Source organism: Pleurodeles waltl, chromosome 4_2 (genome assembly GCF_031143425.1).
Source record: "Pleurodeles waltl isolate 20211129_DDA chromosome 4_2, aPleWal1.hap1.20221129, whole genome shotgun sequence".
Lineage (NCBI taxonomy): Eukaryota > Metazoa > Chordata > Amphibia > Caudata > Salamandridae > Pleurodeles > Pleurodeles waltl.
The window spans coordinates 78024883-78045626 of NC_090443.1; the positions used below are offsets into that span (position 1 = coordinate 78024883).

The 20744-nt window shown below is 43.2% G+C and overlaps 1 protein-coding gene across 2 annotated transcripts in view; it reads right to left on the minus strand.

The window, feature by feature from the left end:
• The window catches only part of MYO1A (myosin IA), a 239212-nt gene that overhangs the window by 211322 nt on the left and 7146 nt on the right, over positions 1-20744 (minus strand). Inside the window, exon 1 of one of the 2 annotated variants that reach the window (XM_069230772.1) lies at positions 3984-4116. The exons of the other annotated variant lie outside the window; for it this stretch is intronic. The gene's annotated coding sequence lies outside the window, so the exon portion shown is untranslated. Of the gene's footprint in view, positions 1-3983; positions 4117-20744 lie in introns of those variants that run through there. 2 annotated transcript variants of the gene reach the window in all.

The following is a 20744-nucleotide window of genomic DNA, read 5'->3' on the forward strand; positions in this document are numbered from 1 at the left end:
CTGCTTTGTGTGCATAGATGCTCCTTTTGAGAGTGCAAAATGCAGTCACAGAGAGTGAAGTTAGCATATATGAAGTTATACGTGTATGAAAATAATTTTAATAAAAACAAAAGGTATTGGCTAATGCCAGACATAGATAACAATCAATTATTAAATGAAGTCACAAAGGTGCATCAATTATATATGTACTTGCATTAGTGCAGGTTTACAACTTTCAAAAGTAGGTCTGGAGCAAATATGCATGTGTACATTTGTTCATGCAAAATGAGATTTTGCAAGTTCACTTTCCCTACAACCCCTTTTTCCCACTGTGTAAAAAGTTTAACTTCTGCCCTTTTCAAAAGTAAATTTCCATTCTTTCCCAGTGTGGAAAGAGATTAAAGAAGAAGTTGGTTAATTTATCCATTTCCCTGTTCAGCTGTCATTTACGCTTTGCTTCTGCCCATCGTAGCATGCAAGATAAGGCAGTAGGTCAGCCCACTTCATCCACTGGCTACTTTTCACTGTGAGTGAAAGCATTTTTCCTTTTTACATGTGCTCCGCCACCTACAAGGTAGTGTACTACAGTGTCAGAGCTGGTATGGCTGGGCTGTTGGGACACTTCTTTATTTTATATCTGTTTGCCAATTTTGTTTTCTTTTGCATATTCAAATTTCAAACTTATTGGGAAGAAACCAACAAGCTCGAAAAAAGAATGTACCACTCAGAATTTCTTCTGAGCAGGTAATACCAGCATAAACTGAAGGTAAACACTAACCTTGCCAATTGCACTTCTCTATTTCGACCAGGTTTTTTATGTACCACAAAGGATGTATGCTCAATTCATGGGATCAAGTTTCATTGCCCCCTTCTGCATCTGGTTGAGGTTACTGGTAATTTGTATTATTTTGTGTACTACTCCCTACTGAGGGCAAGCACTTCCACTCTCCGAGGACAGTGGGTCCTCGCACAAGAAGATGAACTGATTTGCCCAAGGTCACTAAATTTTTACAAACAGAAATTATGTTTCCTGATTCAACTGCCGAAAAATTAGCTACAAGACCAAGAGAAGAGAAGGGAAGGGAAGAGAAGAGAAGAGAAGGAATCCCTCAACTTAGCGATCAACCAGTATATCTCTCTGCTTATTTGTGTGTGCTTGTAGGTGCAATCCCAAAGATAACTCGGACAGAAAGTAGTGAGGTCGAGAAGCCGACTTCCCAATGGCTGCTTGCTTCTCTTTCCTGTGTTTCCAGAGAAGGTTTGGTCTCATGATCATACCCCAGCTCACATCCCTCAGGATGCCTGTCTAGGAAGTAGTGGGAGAGTAGGCCTTCAGAATCCAGCCAGCCTTTGAGCTGCTTCCCTCTTGTGTGTTGACAAAGGTGCAAGAGTCAAATCCGCCCCAGGTTCAGGAAGGGTTACCTGGGACCCTTGGGTGTGTTCTAGGAAGCTTTCTGTGGTGGCGGAGGGAGACCTCCATGCAGCGCTTGGAAGTGGAAGATTCCAGACAACAATTCACTTACAGGCACCCTTCTAATGGACCGTGGCGCTGCTGGAATAGGCGAGGGTCATGGTGGCCATATGTCAGGGAAACCCTAGAGTTAGGTTCACCTCCTTGGATTTAAAATCAATTGTTAGAGTCCACTTCAATCCACCATTATTTTCAGTGGAAAGGTCATTAACATGTTATTCTACATGAGCCGCAGATCGGAGACTTTTGGTCGGTTGTGACGAAATAATAACCTTGCTGTGGAGAATAGCCATTAAACGGCAGAGGCAAAGTTTTTAGGTTTTGTCTGCACACGCACGTGCATGTTGTGCTTGCGAAATCTTTTGTTAATAAAACAAACCTGAAAGGGGGCTTGGAAACTGCCCCTTACTTACCTGAACTTACCATTGGTTTAGTCCAACGTTGCTCTAATTTACGTGCATCTGATTGGCCAGCACGTTGTGTCCTTTCACTTCCTGCTCTCTGCTGCTTTGTTGTCCTGCTGTCTATGCCATCGGGTGGATTCTTGACAAAGTACCTCTTCTGGTCACTGCCACTGGCTTCAGGTCAGTGTGCTTTCACTCCATAGGTACTTTTTTCCCCCACACTCTGAAGATACTCTTGCATCGTAAATGCATTGCGAGTCCCTTGTTTGTATTTAACAACCTTGTTTGACACAGATTTCTAAACACACACTTCAGTGCTGTGCACAATTCTGCATTGTGTTTGACGAGGGTAATTTACTACTGGTGGCATGCGTTTCGTCAGGAAAACCTTCCTAAGTGGTGCCTTTAATTTTACCTCTTAAAGGCATGGATCTGTATTCAGCCAGAAGCCTGCCAGCAGTAAACGATTATAGCGCTGTACCACAAAGTTACTTCTATGAACAGTGCAATGGAATAGTACAGGGTTGCATTTGGATCAATACTGATGTTTAGTCTATTTCGAGGTGTGTTTCATTTTATCACGTGGCATAACTGCCAGAACTGCCGATTTTGGAACTGAGGATTTCGGCGTCGGTTCAACGTTCTATGATTCTGGGCAAATCACTTAAAAAACATGAATGCGTCCTTATGTGATGCAACTGGTGCGCATGTAAAGCACTTCAATACCTTTGGGTCGTTTTTGCGCTGTAAAACTTGCAAAAGAATATTGGCAAAGCCGATAGGTTTCACCTTCTTTTTTATCAAACTGGATTACAAAATATTAGAAATTTTTTATAATAGTTTTTCTTTTAAATTTGATAAACCGTTAATGGTTGTTTATGTTGTTGTTTCATAATCCAACATAAAACACAACAAACTATCAAAGGTTTATCAAGTTTAAAACAAACATTATTATAACATGTTTTTCATATTTATAATCCAGTTAATTAGTAAGATAGGATGCAAAATAAAAAACAAAGGCGAAAGCTATTAGCTTTGCCAATGCTTGTTTATCGATGGCTTTATCAAGCTTTCTCCAGCAGTCCCAGAGCCAAGCGTTATTTCACTATTGTTCTTATTGAGGCGGCAAAACAACCCCGTTAATGTACCTTAGCAAGAGCCTGCTGCACCCACTGCGGTTCTGAACTGAAAACACTCCGGCCTGCAAAAAGCGCCTCATCCTCTGCAGTGTCACTTTGCTCTCTCTCGGGCACCCATATAACGCGTAACTTCAGTTTCCAGAATATCCACTACTTTCGATCTTCCCAGTTAAAATCAGAATAATAATTCAACCTTTTATGTGCTCTTCTACACGCCATACATTTGCCCTCAGTAATGCTGTGTGAATTGACTCCTGCTGGAGTGCAGGGACAGAGCCCGGTCATGCGCCTGCAACTGTTCAATATGAACATGTACGCGGGGTCCTTAGGGCGCGAGTAACTTCCACAATAAAGCAGAGCGCCTCTACAATGTGCCGCCTCAAGGCGCCATGTGTTCGATCTGTAGTGTGCCTCTGGCGTCACGTTTACCATTAAAACCAACACATACAATATGCAGGAACCGTAAACGCGTGGAAGAACCGGTGTTTATGGGCTAACTCATCAAATTAGGATCAAAACGTCAGTAGTTCTAGTGCTTACTTTTCAGACGCCAACTTGTGTGATCTTAGGCAATCACTTTTTCAGGACCTAAAAATGGAGATTCATGTTGAATTATGCAGTTTGTCAACTGCTACAGCGATACTTAAGCATCTCCTGGGCATAAAGCATGTAGTTTGAGGCCGAGCATTCTGGCACTGGACAGACCTAGAGCATGGTGGGTAATAGAAGAGGCTTTGATAAATGGAGGAAGGGCTAAGAGCGCTGTTGAATCACCCCTAGAATGTTGTCTAACATACATGCATAGGGGAAAGCAAATATGCTGGTAGATTCTTCAGCACAGGTTAAAAAATCATAGACACATTGTATCTTTTGGCGCTCATTCTTGCGTCGTGGCTGATCTTGAACTTGTAGGATTTCCTGACACCTCTGTGTTTAGGGTGAGTAAAACGATACAGTGAAAAGGAGCGAAAAACAAATTATGTTCCTTACTGTGATCTCCAGCATGGAGGATGCTCTTCCCAAAATCGGTGCCCGGCGTGACCAGCAGTGAATCCTGGCTCTAGGGAAGCAGCAAACGTGCGATTTGCAAAAGATGTCTGAGGATGTCATTACTCAGCCAGGAAACCAGCTGCGAGCCTCTGCTGAAGGGGCAGGAAATAGGATCTGGATGGCAAGTAAGGAAAGGCAAAGGAAGTTACAGAGAGGCAGCCGGGAGGGAGCCAGGGTCCCTGCCACCAGAGGGCCAGCCATGACGCGGGGAGCACATGGTCCTAGGTCTTTGGAGGACCTCCCCAGCAGACACAGACGCTCGAACCCACAAAGCTTTGTTTTTACCTTGTGACTAATTTTGACTCATTCCCGGAATTTCAGGCACAGGCTGTACAGAAAACTTTAGGCCCAGCCCGCTCTTTGTCTGGAGCTGCTTCTGGGTGCTCAAAAATAGGAAGGTGATTACCTTCTTCCTCTTGGCTTCACCGATTAGAAACGTGCAGGAGCAGCTAGAATGATAAAATACGCTTTACTTTTAGCCATATCCCGAGTGGCACTAAGGGGCATATTTACAAGGAACTGGCGTATCGGCTTTGATGTGCCACTTTTCCTTGTGTCAGCCAAACAACACCATGGTAGCGCTGTATTTACAAAAAAGGACACCATGGCGCACGTTAGCACAATAGTGTCAAAATGTTTGTTCTATTGTGGCGCTTTGCTGGACTAGCACCAACATTTTTAACGCTAGTCCAGCAAAACTCGGGCAGCCCATAGGAAATAGCATAGCGTCATTTTAAAGCCTGCAGGCATTAAACAAGCATTTTCAATGCAACGGGTCTCGCATTTGTTCGAGTTAGAGCTATTAGTGAGGTAAAGCAAAAAAACGCAGCGCGATCGTGCTATGATAAATGCAGCGCATAAAATAAACAGATAAAGTAGTCTGGACTTCTGGCTGAAAACATCGAGCCTCGTATGTTTTTGGTACTTTACCTGTGCTGTGTAGGTGGGCTAAACACCGGAAAAGGCATGACGTATGCATGCCTTTCACAAATGAAAGCAAGCGGATTTTAAAAGGCAAGCCCACAAACCAATGTAAGTGACTGACGTGGCATGGGCGTGGTTTGAAGCCCAAAGAGAGATTACAGAATGGACGGAGCACTTTGTGCTCACCCATAAAAAAGAGGCTAGAATGGTGCAGTGAAATCTTGTAAATTTCACTGTGCCATTATTTTGGGCCTCCCTGCGGGGGAACGCCCCCTTGCATGCATTACACCTGGTGCAGGTATAATGTAGGGCAAGAGTTTACAAAGTGGCACACTGCCATCTGTGCCACTTTGTAAATATGGCGCAGGGTGGGAGCCCGTTTAGCGCCACGGTAGCGTAAAAATGATGCTACGGTGGCAGCTGAGCTAAGGGGCTTGTAAATGTGCCCCTAAATGAGTAAGTGAGGCGACTGAGCCCTGCACGCTATCTGTTGCCTCCCTGGGGATTCTTAAAACAATGTGGCCTAATGGTAAATTTTATACCTTTCCTCCTACTTAATTCAACCAGCCTTCCTTCCTTCCTTCTCATCTACCCTCCTTGCCACACTCCCATTGCCCATGTATCTATCCCTCCAACCATTCTCCCTCTTTCCATCTGTCTTTCCATCCTTCTGTCCATCCATCAATCCTTCCATCCTTCTCTCCGTCCATCCTTACTTTTCTCCTATATTTCATCCATCCTTCTCTCCGCGCTTCTCCGTATCTTTCTCCCCACACCTCCGTTTATCCCCCTTCTTCCCTTCCGCTTCTTGTTTTGTGCGGTCTTGGGGGCCTGTCTCGCCACACTCCAAAGCTCCATCCTGCTATTTATTGCCTTGCAGTGGTTGCTACCAGGTTTTGTTTAGAGACCTGTCTCTCTGATCAAACTCACAGAAGCCATAAACAACTTTTGAAAGGTTTTATGTTGCACACACACCTCGGTGGCAACCACCCCGCTCAAGCTGCTAGAGTCGGGGGTTCCTCACACTCCTGTTAACATTGCTGGCAGTGGCATTACACCTTCTGTTCTGCTGCTTTCCGCTCCGGTCATCCGTGTAAACAAATGCTAGACCCACAAAGGCACTTGTCCATAGCTTATATTCAGCGTGCGGGGCCAATGAAAACAAACAAAGCATCTCCTGCTGAGTTCAGGGGCACTACACACTTAAATAGGGAGTAAAAGTACACTTACGGAATACTCATTGAAGACTGGGCTCCTAGCTCCTTAGATGAGCAAAAGTACTAAAAGAAATACACAATGAAGCCGATGAGAAACACTGGGAGTATCCAGCATGCCCTATGGCCATGGCTAATCGAGTCCGACTGACCCCTCTACCGCGCTAGTTGCTTTCTCAATACTATCGCTCTGTCCTAAACCATTTCAACCCAGCTTACCCTTTATACCTTTGCTTCTTCTGCTAGAGGGTGCTCCATGCAGAGATGCTCGGGACGACTCCCAGTCTAGTGCCAGTAGTCATATTCATCTGCCACCCGAGCCAAAATAACACAAATAGAAAACAATCCATCGATCCAGCCTTGCATGAATATTACTGTCCTGCCACCTATTTACTGCTCACCAACTCTGGTAAAAACGTGGTCTCTCAGCTTTATCAATACTGTGTATGTTATGGGCCTCCATACTCTCATGCAATCTGTAAATATGCTATGTTTTGGATAGCAGTTTTTGATTGACTAGCCCTTTTGGGGTAGGGCCAAGGCTATTGTACAGATGCCTGGACATGCCTTGTAACGACATAGACATGCCACAAGAAAAAACAAAGTTTAAAAAAAATCGCACACCAGAACGCATCCAGAGTAATTATAACTTGGGCAGATTTATTTAAGCATTTCCACCCATCACTTTTGTGTTGTCTAATTGAGTTGCCTAATTGTCATAGGAATGCTCAAATGTAGGACCCAAGCTTACTCCACTACATGGATTTTAGCTGCACCTCACTGATGAGGCCCAAGAAGTTAGGGACATGTCCCATTTAGAATTATTTTGAACGGCACTGTCTTTTTTGGTGCCGGGCCAAGGCTGATTTCAATATAGCTGATCCCTGTTTTGTAATGGTACAGACAAGCTATGAAATCCTAAAATTGGATGCACAAAAAGTAAGTGAATGTGGGTCAAATTAACTCAATAAATTGTATCCATCACTATTGTGCTAAGTCAGTCTCCTAAGAGGCATATGCATGCCAGGCGTTGGGCTTTGAGCTAACTTAGCCAAAGGAATTTGAGCTGAACCTTACTGATGACCACAACTATGCAGAGGCATAACTAGAGTGTCTTGTACACCAATTGGAGGTGGCAAGGTGTCACCATTTTACTGAACTATACATTTTGGGGTGGGGCAAACCTTATTTCTAATTTCTATATGGTTGATGCTTGCATGTAATGTCACAGATGAGCCAAAATGACAGACTAGAATGCACTGGGAACAATTGCCGGGGTCTCTGATTGATTCAGACATTTTCATCCTTCATTTCTATGCTGGTTGGTGGCTGTAAATAGTGTGGATACATCTCAAGGGGGACAACCTGCACCTCACCAATGAGGACCAATTAAGCACAGGCAAATCCAGCGTTGCTTGCGTTCCTATTCATTGAAGATGTACACTAGGCGTTCAGAGCTGACTGTTGTTTGGAGATAGGGCAAAAGATTATTAAAATTTGGTTGGTTTTGACATATGATGGCAAGCATATTTATGGATTGATAGAAATGATTAAAGTATTTCCGTCCCTCAGCTTTGTGCTAAGTAAGTTATTCTAAGTGGAGTGTGTTTGCCGAGACATGGATTCAATGCACTTCCAAGCGGCACTTCATTGATGCCTCTAAACCAAGCTGAGGCATGTCTAAACAAAGCAATGGAATGCATCAAAAGCTCAGACTGATTCAAGCATTACTATCCACCACTATGTAAGGTTTAGAATAGTCTGTGGTCACATGACGAGATACCAGAGAGGCTTCATTGGTGATGGGATTGCAAAGGATGGAGGAGTTCAAGAGCATATTCAGTTAGTGGTTCTTGTTCTTGACATTTAATAGGGCAGAAAAGAAACAAACTGACTCAGCAGGACATTCTCATTGGTTGATATTTGGTTTTGGAATGAGGCCATGCTCAAAGGTTTAGGCCCAGTGAAGAATAAAGATGAGCGCCCAGGACTGTGTAACCCATTTACGTTTGTGTTCATCCCAAAGATACTATATAGGAGGAAAGGATCATCTTCCAGCCTGAAGATCACCTGGGGGTGACTACATATCGTGACCTAAAAGGATTGAAACTAGTTGATTATAAGAGCAATGCTATGTGATGTTTTCCTAGGTGATGTTACATTGTTTTATTGCATACCGAAGTATGTGAATTTGTGTTTTATTTATTTATCCATTAATATAGCTCCACTTGACCAGTCGTTATTTGGGCAGTTTACACTACAGCAGAGGTTAACAACAATTGGATTACATCAACATCGGGGGCAGAAATAAACAGAAAATTGCACACATTTGAGAACAGGTAGCAATGAATCAAAAGTTTAAGACAACATAGATTTCATCAGGCTCAAAAACCTTGCAGCGAATGGCAGAACGGGAAATAGTCTAGGAAGTGTCTGAAAAGGTGAGCCTTGAGCTGCTCATTGAAGTTTGAGAGCGAGGTCAGTGGGCTGAGGTAGGTAGGAAACGAGTTCGAGGCTGTGGTGGCCACCCAAGAGAAAGATTGCTTTTGAGCTGTGGATGTTCTGAATTTAGGTGCATGTTGAAGAAGGGATTTCTGACTTACAAGACCCCTCGAATCACCTGAGATGATAAGCAGATGAGATAAGGGTGGGCCGGGTGTTTTGTGCATAGATTTATGCACAATGCAGCACATTTCAGACTGTGAGGGTTACCAGTGGAGATTTGACAATTTGGGTCTAATGTCTTCATATCTAGCTGCAGAGTGGCCCAATCTTGCAACTGAGTTCAGGATAGCTCTGAATGCAGTGATGGATTTTTGTGGAGTTCATGCTAAACGGGCACTTCTGAAATGTATCCTAGAGACAATGTACAAATAAGGTGCTGTTTTTAGATGATCTTTGGGGATGAGTTGTTGGGTTTTTACACCTAATTCACTGATGGAGGGGCTCCATATATAGATTAAACAAAGTCAGAGCTAAAATTGAGTCCTGAGTAACGCTTCAATGCAATTTGGTGGTGGTGGTGTGATCTCAGACCTTTACTAAAAGAGATCTATGGGCAGGAAATATTTGAAGACACACAGGGAATTTTCTCAGAAGTCCATTTGGTGTTCATGAATCTGTAACTTGTCTTAAATGCTTGACTCCACTGGTGGATGCTGATACATTTTGCAAGACTAGCATGCACAAGTCACATTTGTCCAGAATATAGAATATGTCATCCATACCTTTAAAGGAGCAGTTTCAATGCTGAATCCAGGTCTAAGTCTTGATTGATAGTTGCCCTGGAGGTGTTCTTTAGAGATTGCATTGTTTGGTTGAGTTGCAACAGTGTTTTTTTTCTAGAGCTTTTCCAGACAATATTAGGGTTGATTTCAAGTAGTGGTTAGTTGCTCGGGTAGGGTAGAGCTGATTTTTTTTTCTATTACTGTGGACAATTGTGCTGTTTTTCAGAGGAGCCTGGAAGATACCTTGGCTGGGCGAGACATTAATCGGATTGCACCATGTATCCTGAAAGATCTGGAAGTTGGCCTTGATTATTTTGACAGGCATGAAGCAGTTTGTTGGTCTTAGACCTTTTATGGTTACCACATGTACCTGTTTGGTGATGGGTGAGAATAAGTTTCAGGTATTAGAATATTTCAGATGAGGAAGTAGAGGGGGCATTGCTGTCAAACTTATGTGGTATCAATTAGTTATTATTTGAAGTGTTGCCGGACCAGGTGGTATGTTTTTACATCTGAATGGATGCCAAATGTCACATATAGGCCAATTGAGGTGCTTAAAGCAGGTGCTTCCCATAGTTGCCCTACCCTGATATATAGCTTTGCCTTCAAGAGAGCTAAAACCAAGATATTTAGACTGTCATCACAAAAAACTTATCATGGAACATCAAAGAGACAACAGAGCCAAAACATGAAACGTTTAGCTACAGAATGCTAAAGAAGTTGATTCAACCATCGCCAGATTAATCCATAACTCACAAAAAAATGGGAAATAAATATAGAGGAACTCAAGGCCCTCAGCTAACTGTTAGACAATGCTCACTTTTAAGGCCAGCTATGTGCCTATGATAAAACACCCATTATGTATAGGAAAAATGGGGTCCTAAAACGTACCCTGTGCTCTCAGCCCTTCTTCACCTTCCCTTGGCAACTTGGCGGAAATAATGTTTACCTCTTAAAGGAGGCACTTGGATCTTTGCACCAGCCTTTCAACTCAGAATATGCAACCAGTTTAGCTAAGATCTAGTTCCAACTCCCGAGGCTGTTTCACAGTGGACTGGCAATGGGCAAAGTGCTTGGATCACCTTACTACTCTCCAAAGCATCCTTCCGCTGACAGCAACATGTAAAGTGCATGAACATCCATACAATTCTCCAAGAATACCTTTCAGAGGGCCAGCAGCACGCAGAGTCCCCAAACACTCACACTACTAATCAAGATCACACCGCTGTGGATCAGCCATCCTACTTTCCAAGACTTCTCACACAGTCAGCAAAGAACAAATGCTTGAACACCCATAAACTCTACCAGGCTCTCTGACATAGACCAGCAATGATTGAATCACCTAACGGTGTTTGCTTAACATCATTCTCATTAACCAGGCTCCTTTCAACCCAACTTGTACAAACAAACATGCACTCCCTATGGTTTCCCAGCCACTGAGACAGAATGTGAACCGTGACTTTGAGTTCAAGGCGTGGCAGGTGAGATTCCATCATGGATGATAGTGCACTTGCTCAGTATCATCCGCAGCTCATGGACTTTCTCACCTATGACATTTAAAACCCAGCCTTCATGTGTGATTTATAAGCGCTAATTGCGGAGCCCTAGTCATAAAAACATTCTTTATCTAATCTATCAGGCAAAAGACCAACCCAACTTTAATCTACAGCATTTCGCTGTAACTCATAGTAATTCTTTTTGTAAAAAAAGAAAATGGCTTCTTAAAACCACTAATGTACTATAGTACTGCCAACTTGTTGCCCTTATTTGTGCCTATCTCCTGCTTATTAAGGCTCCCAAAATAAACAGGGGGCACAAACAGGGAGTACAAATCACAAAATCAACAAAACATGGTGCAGGAGAATAGAATCCATCAAAATGATAATTTCACCTCTCATCATGGGTCTCATTAGTATGTTCCCCTTATACCCTTTGGATCATTTCTTAACCAGGATAGATGTCATGTCTACCAAGTTTCTATGGCAATCTAAAAAACCCAGAATTGCCCTCAAAAAGCTGAGACTTTCGAAATCATTGGGTGGATTAAATCTACCTGATCTTAGAAGATACCAACATGCCTTCCTAGCTAAACAGGGAAGCCTTTTGCTTACACCCTCTCTAGCTAACTCACCTTCCTGGCTCAGAATCGAGGAAGCTTTGGCCAAACTATTCTCTCTTACCTCCCTGATTACAACAAAGAAAATAATAACAGACCACTCTACATGTACAGTATACTTAGCTGTATGTCAACTGCAGAATAAAATGTGCTACTCACATTTTGCCTCTTTACGGCCAAACAAACAACAAAAAATAGAAGGAAAACCCCTCTTTTTAGAGGATTAGGCTAATAAAAGTATATTACTCATACAAGAGCTAGGCACAGCCCAATACCTTTCTCCTTCCTCAAAACCAAGTCTAAAAGGCATAGTGAGTCATAATGACCCCAGCAGTAGGTGATAATGTGGCGGTATGTACCAGCAACAGGCTGTCGGTACATACCGCCACAGTATGACATTGGCGGGTTGGCTGCATCCAACCCACCAATTTACCGTTCCTACCGCCATGGCAGTAGCAGCCGCCGGGCTGGAGATAACAATCTCCAGCCCGGCGGCAGCTATTGTACCGCCGGCAGCATTTTGACCCTGTCTACCGTCATGATTTTCATGGCATTCGCAACGCCATAAAAACCATGGCGGTAGGCCCTACCCGTGACAAGAAATTCCTTCCCTGTCACTGGTAGGAGGCTCACCCCCCAAACACTCCCCAGACGCACCCACGCCCCCTCCATCCACGCCCCCCTTCGCATCCCCCACCCCCCCATTCACGCAGACACGCATCACGCATACACACACTCACTCACACAGGCATACACGCATTCATTCATGCATGCATCCATTTTTCTTTCACACATCTGTGCACACATTCACACTGACATGCAGACACGCATTCACATTTCCATTCATACAAGCATTCTCACACATGCATACACCCACGCAAACAACACTACACACACAGTTGCATTCATGCACACACACACATTCATGCACACAACCCCACACACACACAACCCCCCCCACACCCTTACCCTGTCGGAAGCCCAACTTACCTGCATCCAGGGGGGTTTTCCGGAAGGGAGAGGGACGGGGCGCTGTCACTACCAGCAGAACACCGCGAGGCCATATTATTTGTCATAAATACTGGTGGCAGGAGCGCCACCTTAACACCATCCACCAGTATGGCCACAGCCAGATTTCCGCCCTTCTTGTGGCGGAAATCTGCCTGTGGTCATAATTTGCCAGATGGATGTTAACCGCAGCAACGGTCTTTTGGTGGCTGTCGCCGCGGTGGTAGGCGGCATTTACCGCCAATGTTAAAATGAGGGCCATAGACTTCTATAATTTCTTAAAAAATCAAAACAATTATTGCTGGACACAAATGCAGCATCAAGGCGGACTTATCCATTACCTTACAGTCGCACAATACAGAAGGCCATTCTGCTTCTATTTCCTACTAGCTCCACACTTACCAAATCGAAACAAAAGAAATGGGAACTACTTCTATGCCCCTAAGATCACCCGCAAAACTCGTCACTAAACTGGTCACAGATTTGGACAAACTTAACCACAAATAAAACCATTCCTTCATTATCTCTAACTAGGTACTGGAGAGCCCATATGGCCCACTGGACTCCGACTAAATTGTGCAAACTTGGGCCCTCATTATGATAATGGCGGTAAATGCCACCTACCGCCACGGCAACGGCTGCCAAAAGACCGTCGCCGTGGCTACCTACCGTCCACCATAAAATGACTGTAGCCGGGATTCCGCCAGAAGGCTGGCGGAATTCCGGCTACGGTCATGGCGGCGGTTGGCGGTAAGGTTGCGCTGCTGCCAGCAGCAGCGCCACGCCAAAAGAACGCCGCCGACCGTATCATGACACGTGATACGGCCTGGCGGTGTTCCGCTGGCGGATCATGCTGCTGGCAGGAGCACCGCGTCCCGTCTCCTGCAGGAGGACCCCCTGCAAGCAGGTAAGTCAGGTTCTCCGACAGGAGAGGGGGTGGGGGTGTTGTGTGTGTGTGTTTGTGTCTATGTGCGTGCATGCAGGTGTGGGGCATGTGTGATGCATGTGCGCATGTATGAATGTGAGTGTGCATGTATGTTGTGATGTGTGAATGCATGTGTGCTTGTATGTATGTCAGTGTGTGCGGGTGTGTGTGTGTGCATGGATGTATGCATGTATGGGTGAATGTGTGTATGCGTGTGTTTTGCCGTGAGTGTATGTGTATTTATTTTGGGGGGGATGGGAGGGGAGGGTGGGAGAGGACTCTGGGGAGGAGGAGGCGGGCGGGAGAGACCCCTATCAGTCCCAGGGAAGGAATTCCCTGGCACTGATAGTGCCTACCGCCATGGTTTTTGTGGCGGTACAAAAGCCACGGAAACCATGGCGGTGGGTGGGGTCATATTGCCACTGTTGTCTCCAGCCCGGCAGCCGTTACCGCCGTTGGGGTCGCTGTATGTACCGCAAGGCTGTTGGCGGTACTACTGCCACTATTGCACCGCCTGCCAAGGTCCTAATGAGGGCCTTGGTCTTCTCAACTCCGCTACATGATGGAGCTGCAAAAAAGCTCCAGAAGATCTAAATCACATGCTGCTACACTGCACCTTCTCGAAAAGGTTTTGGGATGCAATAGGGAAAACGGTTTCAAAAATGGTAAATATTATTGGATTTTCAAACTTAGCCTCTATTACACTAGGCATTCTTCCCCCTAATCATACACTACAGGTTGGAAGACTACATACTATGGGATATACTTATCTCTACAGGTCTCAAACCATACTTTCTGAATGGAAAGACTTCCCCAAACTCTCCCCCCACACCTGGTAGGAATGGATACTTTTCATCAGAGGTGCAGACAACTCCCACAGTTAATACTTGAAAACAAACAATAAAAGAAAGGAAAGAATATGGTCCAAGCACGACAAGTTTGTGTTTAAACACCCTCCATATCCACACACCTTCCCCACCTCAATTCCCTCCCCCTCCTCCCACCCCCTCCACCTACCCTACCCCCACCCAATTTCCCCTTCTCTATCTATGATGCTTTCTCTTTAGCTTAGTTTCTGCTCTCTATCCACTCTGCGTTAACAGCTTAAAGGTGGGGGAACCTCAGTTTACTAAAATACCCTTGCTAATATACATCAACTCACCAATACAAACATTAGCAAACATCACCATCTCCATATGCTACAACTCACACCCACATAACCAACTCATACTCAGTTTTGAACCTCACCACTATTATAAGCTATGTTGGTGTTTCCAACAGTGTTGTTCATCTTCCCCTCTGGATTAGCCTGTGTTGTCATACATGTAAAATGGCTGTACTTGTATTTCTCTATAAAATCTTAATAACATTATTTAAAAACAAAATAATCTGCGAAACTACGTTTTCACTGGTGTATGCGTACCATCTGCCTAGTTTTTGTCACTCCTTATTTATATAGCAGAGAGTAGTGTCAGGTGCTGCATGTACCATTGCGGTTACTTTAGAGTGCCATGACAGTTTAATCATAGGTGATCTAAAAAAGTTCAGTTCTCAAATATGCTTCCTGAGACACAAGAAGTTTTGTTCAGACCTCTGACTTGTAATGGACATTCCATAGCCTACGACCCTGGATCCAAGCATCTACCCACCATGTTTCTACCGCTTGAAGGCTCTTACAATGATCAAGGATGCAGTTGTCAGTTGTGGAGCCCCATGTCTGTTTCTGTGGGGTTTGACAAGTATCTCTACCTCCTCCATTTGATACCCTATATTTTCGAACTACCTCAAAGAAACTCAGAATTTTCTTCACCTTAACAATGGTTTGTGTCCACCAGCCCTCTCCTTTAGTGTATGTCGCCTGAATGGCATTAGATTCACCCAGTAACAGAGGGAGAATTATTGAATACTCTTCTGGACTTTTGTCAGTTGTCCTCTGGCCTGATGACATGGGGTAATCTCCTTCTCCTGTAGAAGTGCCATTGCATTGTCTTTCCACGAAAGTACACCTCTCCACATTCTTCAACTACTAGGATTCCCTTGACAACCTTTGCCTCTTTTGGTGACTTTTTAGCTTCCACCCGTTTTTTCTACCATGTTCAGCAGTCGCCACAAGGCGACTTGTTGGTTCATTAGAATGTTGCAAGTAAATTATCAAGTCTCAGTCACATGGCTTTGGGAAAAGCCTTCTCATGTCCCTTCCTGACTTCTTGATGTAGCGCTGGATGAGGGTCTTGAAAGCTGCTGCTGCAAACGGACAAGACCACATCTCCCTTATTCTGCATTCATGCACATGATCAGCCACAATTCAAGGACCTTGTCTGCGTCACAAAATCCCAATCTTCCTAAATGTCCTCTTCACAGCTACTTTCAGGACACAGATTGATATCAACAGCACATCTGTATAGTGTCTACACGGGGTTGGAGCCTTTTGTGTTTGATTTACCAAATTATAGACGTCGCTTTCCACAGCCACCAGTGAAATTGAGAAAACAGTTAGAAACCGGGATTTTCCATAAACAAATTAAGTGTTCAATCGAGTCAACCTTGTAACCACACAATCTGCAATGATTAGATGCCAAACACTTAGTAGTGGCTCCTCCGCCATAATGGTGGCTCCTCCGCTATGGTGGAGGAGCGTCGCCCCCTACCGCCAGCAGCAGAAGCTGCAAACCTTACACATCGAAGGGATAATAAACTATGTTGTGTGCTCTCTCCAGCCCGATGCACAGGCTCCCAGCCAATCCTAAAGCTGCTCTGAGCAGCATCAGGATTGGCCGCAGGGCAGGCTGGGAGCCTGTGCCTGCACTGCAAGACGGAGGAGCAGCAAGAAGGGGAGCGGAGGTAAGTTTATTTTATTAATATTTTTTTTGTTTATTAAAAAAAAAATCCCCTGTAACACGTAAATTCAGTAATCCTCTGGTTCTGTTCACGTACATTTTATTTAAGTTAGTGATTGTGTTATTATTCAAAATAAAGGAGAAAAAAAGGGGATTGAAATTAGATTTTCATAACTTCACTGATTGGTCTAAGGCCCACCCCTGTAGATGTTTCCAAATCTTTTAAACTAATTCACCACCATGTTCACCTTCTGTCTTGTGTTTATAAAATGGTCAGCCCATGCCAATTTGTTGGCCACAGTCAGACCCAGGTAATCATAATTAGTTACCTGTTCAATACACCTCCCCTAGATTTTCCAATCATATATCATACTTTTCTTTGATTTTGGTTTTCCAAATGGCATGATTTTTGTTTTTCCTAAATCAATCTTTAGGCTATTTACCATGTTAATTGTAGACCAGACGGCATCAAAGAAAGCATAATTATGTCACATGCATAAGCTAGTTATAGAATTGACTTTGAGCCAAGTGTGGGACGAGACCCTCTGGGTTGTCGAGATAGGAGGACAGATTTGCTACAAAGAGAGAGAAAAGCAAGGGTGCTAAAATGCATCCTTGCTTTAGACCCTTTGAGGTACTCAGACTTAGTGATAGTGTTTTCTCTGCAAGTGTTAGTTGAAGCCAGGTGTCTTTGTGAAATGAGACCAGAAAATGCAACAAGGAATCACTGATACCCCAGTTCCATGTGTGATTAGAGGATAGCTTTTAGGGTAGTTGAAGGGGGCCTTTTTTAAGCAGAGGATGAAATATAGACCCTGCACAAGAAAGACGGTTTTGGCTTGCATTGAGAATTATTGAGAATAAGTTGAACAAATTTGACTTCAAAGATCTGGATATAATTTTAAGATATCGATTGGCATCTCAATTGGTCCTTGCACTCTAGAGTATTTGGCTCTTTGGATCATTGAGTAAATTTCATTCTTCGTAAACCTCAGATCTTGGTTTGTGTGAACTGGAAGTCTGATCTTGTCACTGGGAGTGAGCCCGTACAATTTGTTAATGTAGAGTTCCCATTTGGTGACAGGAACATGGGAATCAGTGGTAGATTTATGAGACCATGCCACGACCTACTGTGTTTCAAAAGTTTGAGAGTTTTTTGACGTAACAGCTGAGAACAATGAGCTCATAATTCTTCTTGGGGAGATATTAATAGATCTTTCATTACCGTCTTATACTGATTATTTTCCTCTGGAATCAATATGACCTGTTCAGAGGATGGTGTATTCCTGTGGAGTATCCTCACCTGCTTTCAATGTATTCTTTTTACCATATGTATTGCATTATTTTGTACCCGCTGGTATGATCCTTGCCTGAACCTAATATTTGAAGATATAAAATTGAAAACTGCATTCAAAACCTGTTCCCAGACTTTACTCCAGTCAAACATGGTATTAAGCTGTGATAAGTCTGATTTAAGGTTTTTCGTAGTAAAGCTTTGATGTTTTAGTGAAGAAACATTTGCATTGAGAGTACTGTGCTATTGTAGGACTCTCGTTGTTTGAACAAGACTGTTGCATTTGGGGCGGCAGCATCATCGTTTGTGGGTGACTAAGTCATTCCCACACCAGTTGGTGGCTGTCGACCCAATCCTACCGGCTTGCTAGGAGCACCTCATCCAACCCAAAAAGGAAAAGGTGAATTATGGCAGTCTATCGCATGACACTCTAGTGACCTCTCAGGGAAGTCAGGGTGAACAGACCTCACCCATTTCTCTCTCAATATATTTATTGAAAAGACTGCAATTCACAATAAAATATATGAGCTACAATTATTAGAAAATTAGGCATAACAAAATTAGGATTGTGACGATAAATGAGAAAAAGATTAATAATCCCAACATATTGCAATGAACATGTATATAGAATTCCTATCTAACACCTAGCATCTAACTTCTAGCAACAGCATAGCAGTGACAGCCCAATCTGTCCATACTCAGTCCATGAGAGAAGCACCCACCCCCATTACCTTAGAATGAATGTCTGCCCTTCGTCTCCTTAGCTGGCTTGCAGAACAAGGCTGAGGTGTTCCTGGGAAAGGGCATGCAGCATAGATGGAAATCATGGTTGGAAAGACCCCTCTCAACCCTCTTTTAGCTTATATGGTGTTTTATAAAAAAGCATGTTTTGTTCTGAGAAATAGGCCTAACATGGGCATGTGCCTTAGTGTTAGACTGTATGCGTGCTCTTGTGGCGGCAATGCTAAACATTATGTTGTGTTGGTCTTGCACTGTTCCTTGTCAGTCTTGGGTCAGGAACATGATGAGAAATGTTGTGCATAGTAATAATAACAATGCTCTCGCAGAACAGAAGCTGATTAGGAAATATAAAACAGCTCCATTGAAAAGCAAGCTATTCTATAATGAACAAATGAGAATAGAGCATATTATCTGGGTAAAAAGGGCACAGGCCGAAGACCTAAGTTAAGCTAAAATGTATGTGCCCGAGCAAGGTACTAAAATGAACCCACAACAGTGCCCTGTATTGTTTTTTTGGTTTGTCTTTAGGAGGAAATTGCTCTTTTGTTTATCGTTTTGTTGCCAAAGTAGGTGATTCCATCTTAAAAGGACTGGCTGGAGATTATGATCGCTCTCACATGTTTTGACTATATTAATGTCTTTACACAGAGACAAATGCGAAAAATGAAGAAGAGAATAATCAATTATACTCTTGGAGTTTGATGCGACAAATTGTGGTTGAGCAGGTTGGTCACTTGGACTTGGAGTTCCACCGTTCAAAGTACGACAACCAAACTCAAAGAGTCGTTTTGTAAATTAGATGATCTGCTAGATGTAGTGTGTCTCTTTTTGGCCCATTCCGCTATTAAAGGTGCAGTCACATTAAGCTACACTGGAGCCTACAATCCATGTACAATAACCTATCTCTAATTTTCTTATTATGTTATCCTTGTGACATCACTTATCCCCTGTACTCCATCATTAAAGTTGAGTACCGATGTCATAACGTCTGCTAGGAGGACCAGTACAAAGTGTGAAGGCCAGATCAAGGAGCAGAGAAAAAAGTGCTCTTTGAACAATAAAAATAATAAGTAACTTTTTGCTAATGTGAACTGTGTTCTTGAAATAAACTGAATGTCATTTATGGCAGTCTGTCTATTTTTTTCCACAGCAATAGTTCGTTACACAAAAGACAAATTCTCTCTGTATATTTCCACACATTATGAACTAAAGCTGTTTTATAAAGTGAAAAATGTATCTCCATATATTATGTTTTTTGCAGCAAATTAATAATTGTATATTGGGGTGCTTCATTTCTCATTACATTTATTCTACATGCTCGCAACTCTAATTATTCACATAACGGGTCCCCTTTTTAATGCTCATTGAGTATTTGCATGTTAAACTGGCACTAATGAATTGAAACATTTTCCCAGACAGTGTAAAAATTGTAAAATAAGGAGGTAATACTATCAAAACAAAGTGACACAGAAAACTGCACACTTTGCCTTTACTTGCTGCATAATTTAGTGTTCTCTGCCACATAATTTGGTCCTGCCTCACCACATAATTTCAGTGCCGTAACTATAACGAATAAAATGCCCTCTATCATATGTTAAATGGATACTGCAAACCACTGTGGAGTTCCATTACCTTATAAAAGTGCTTGGCCTTCAGCCTCGTTCTTTTATATATCCATGGAACTCCTTGGTGACTTCCAGTATCCTTATAATGTATGGTCGAGGGCTTGTTATCCCTTTCATAAAATAATAACAGTGTAGTCCACACAGTATTAGAACATCTCATATGTTGAGGGACGCACATTCATTGGAATATTGGGGCATTTGGCCTATTAGAGCCACTATTATCTCTCCGACACTACATTGTCTTCAATCGAGCTCACAGCAGTAGACTGGGATGGCCCAAAAAACGTCTCACCTTATCGTCATATATTAGGATATGAATGGTTTAGGTCATGGTTTTACCAAATTGTTTTGATAAAGCGGACTTGTTTCTTTTAGTTTCTGGCATTCATGCATACTTTGGGCCTTCGTTGTTTGCTTGAAGCGGCTCAAGGCATCAACTAATCTTGCTGTAAAAACATTTTCTTACGCAGACCTGTCCACCATTGATCCACCCTAGCTCGACTCCTCATGGTTTCGGGATTTTCAGAATAATTGCTAAAGATAATCAATGATTCAGATTATTTATATGTACATTTATCTTCTGGAAATCTTGTAAACTTGCCAGTTCCCATGTGGCTCATACTGCTTGAATGCGTTAATCGAGCCACTTTCCATCTCTGGTCTCGGGTTACCCCATACTCTTCGAGGAATCTCTCGCTCTAGAATAAGCATCTCCCCATGCAGTGTTTAGAATATCGGCAATGACCCTGTTAGAAATGGGGTCTTTGGTTGACAGTCAGGTTACCCCCTG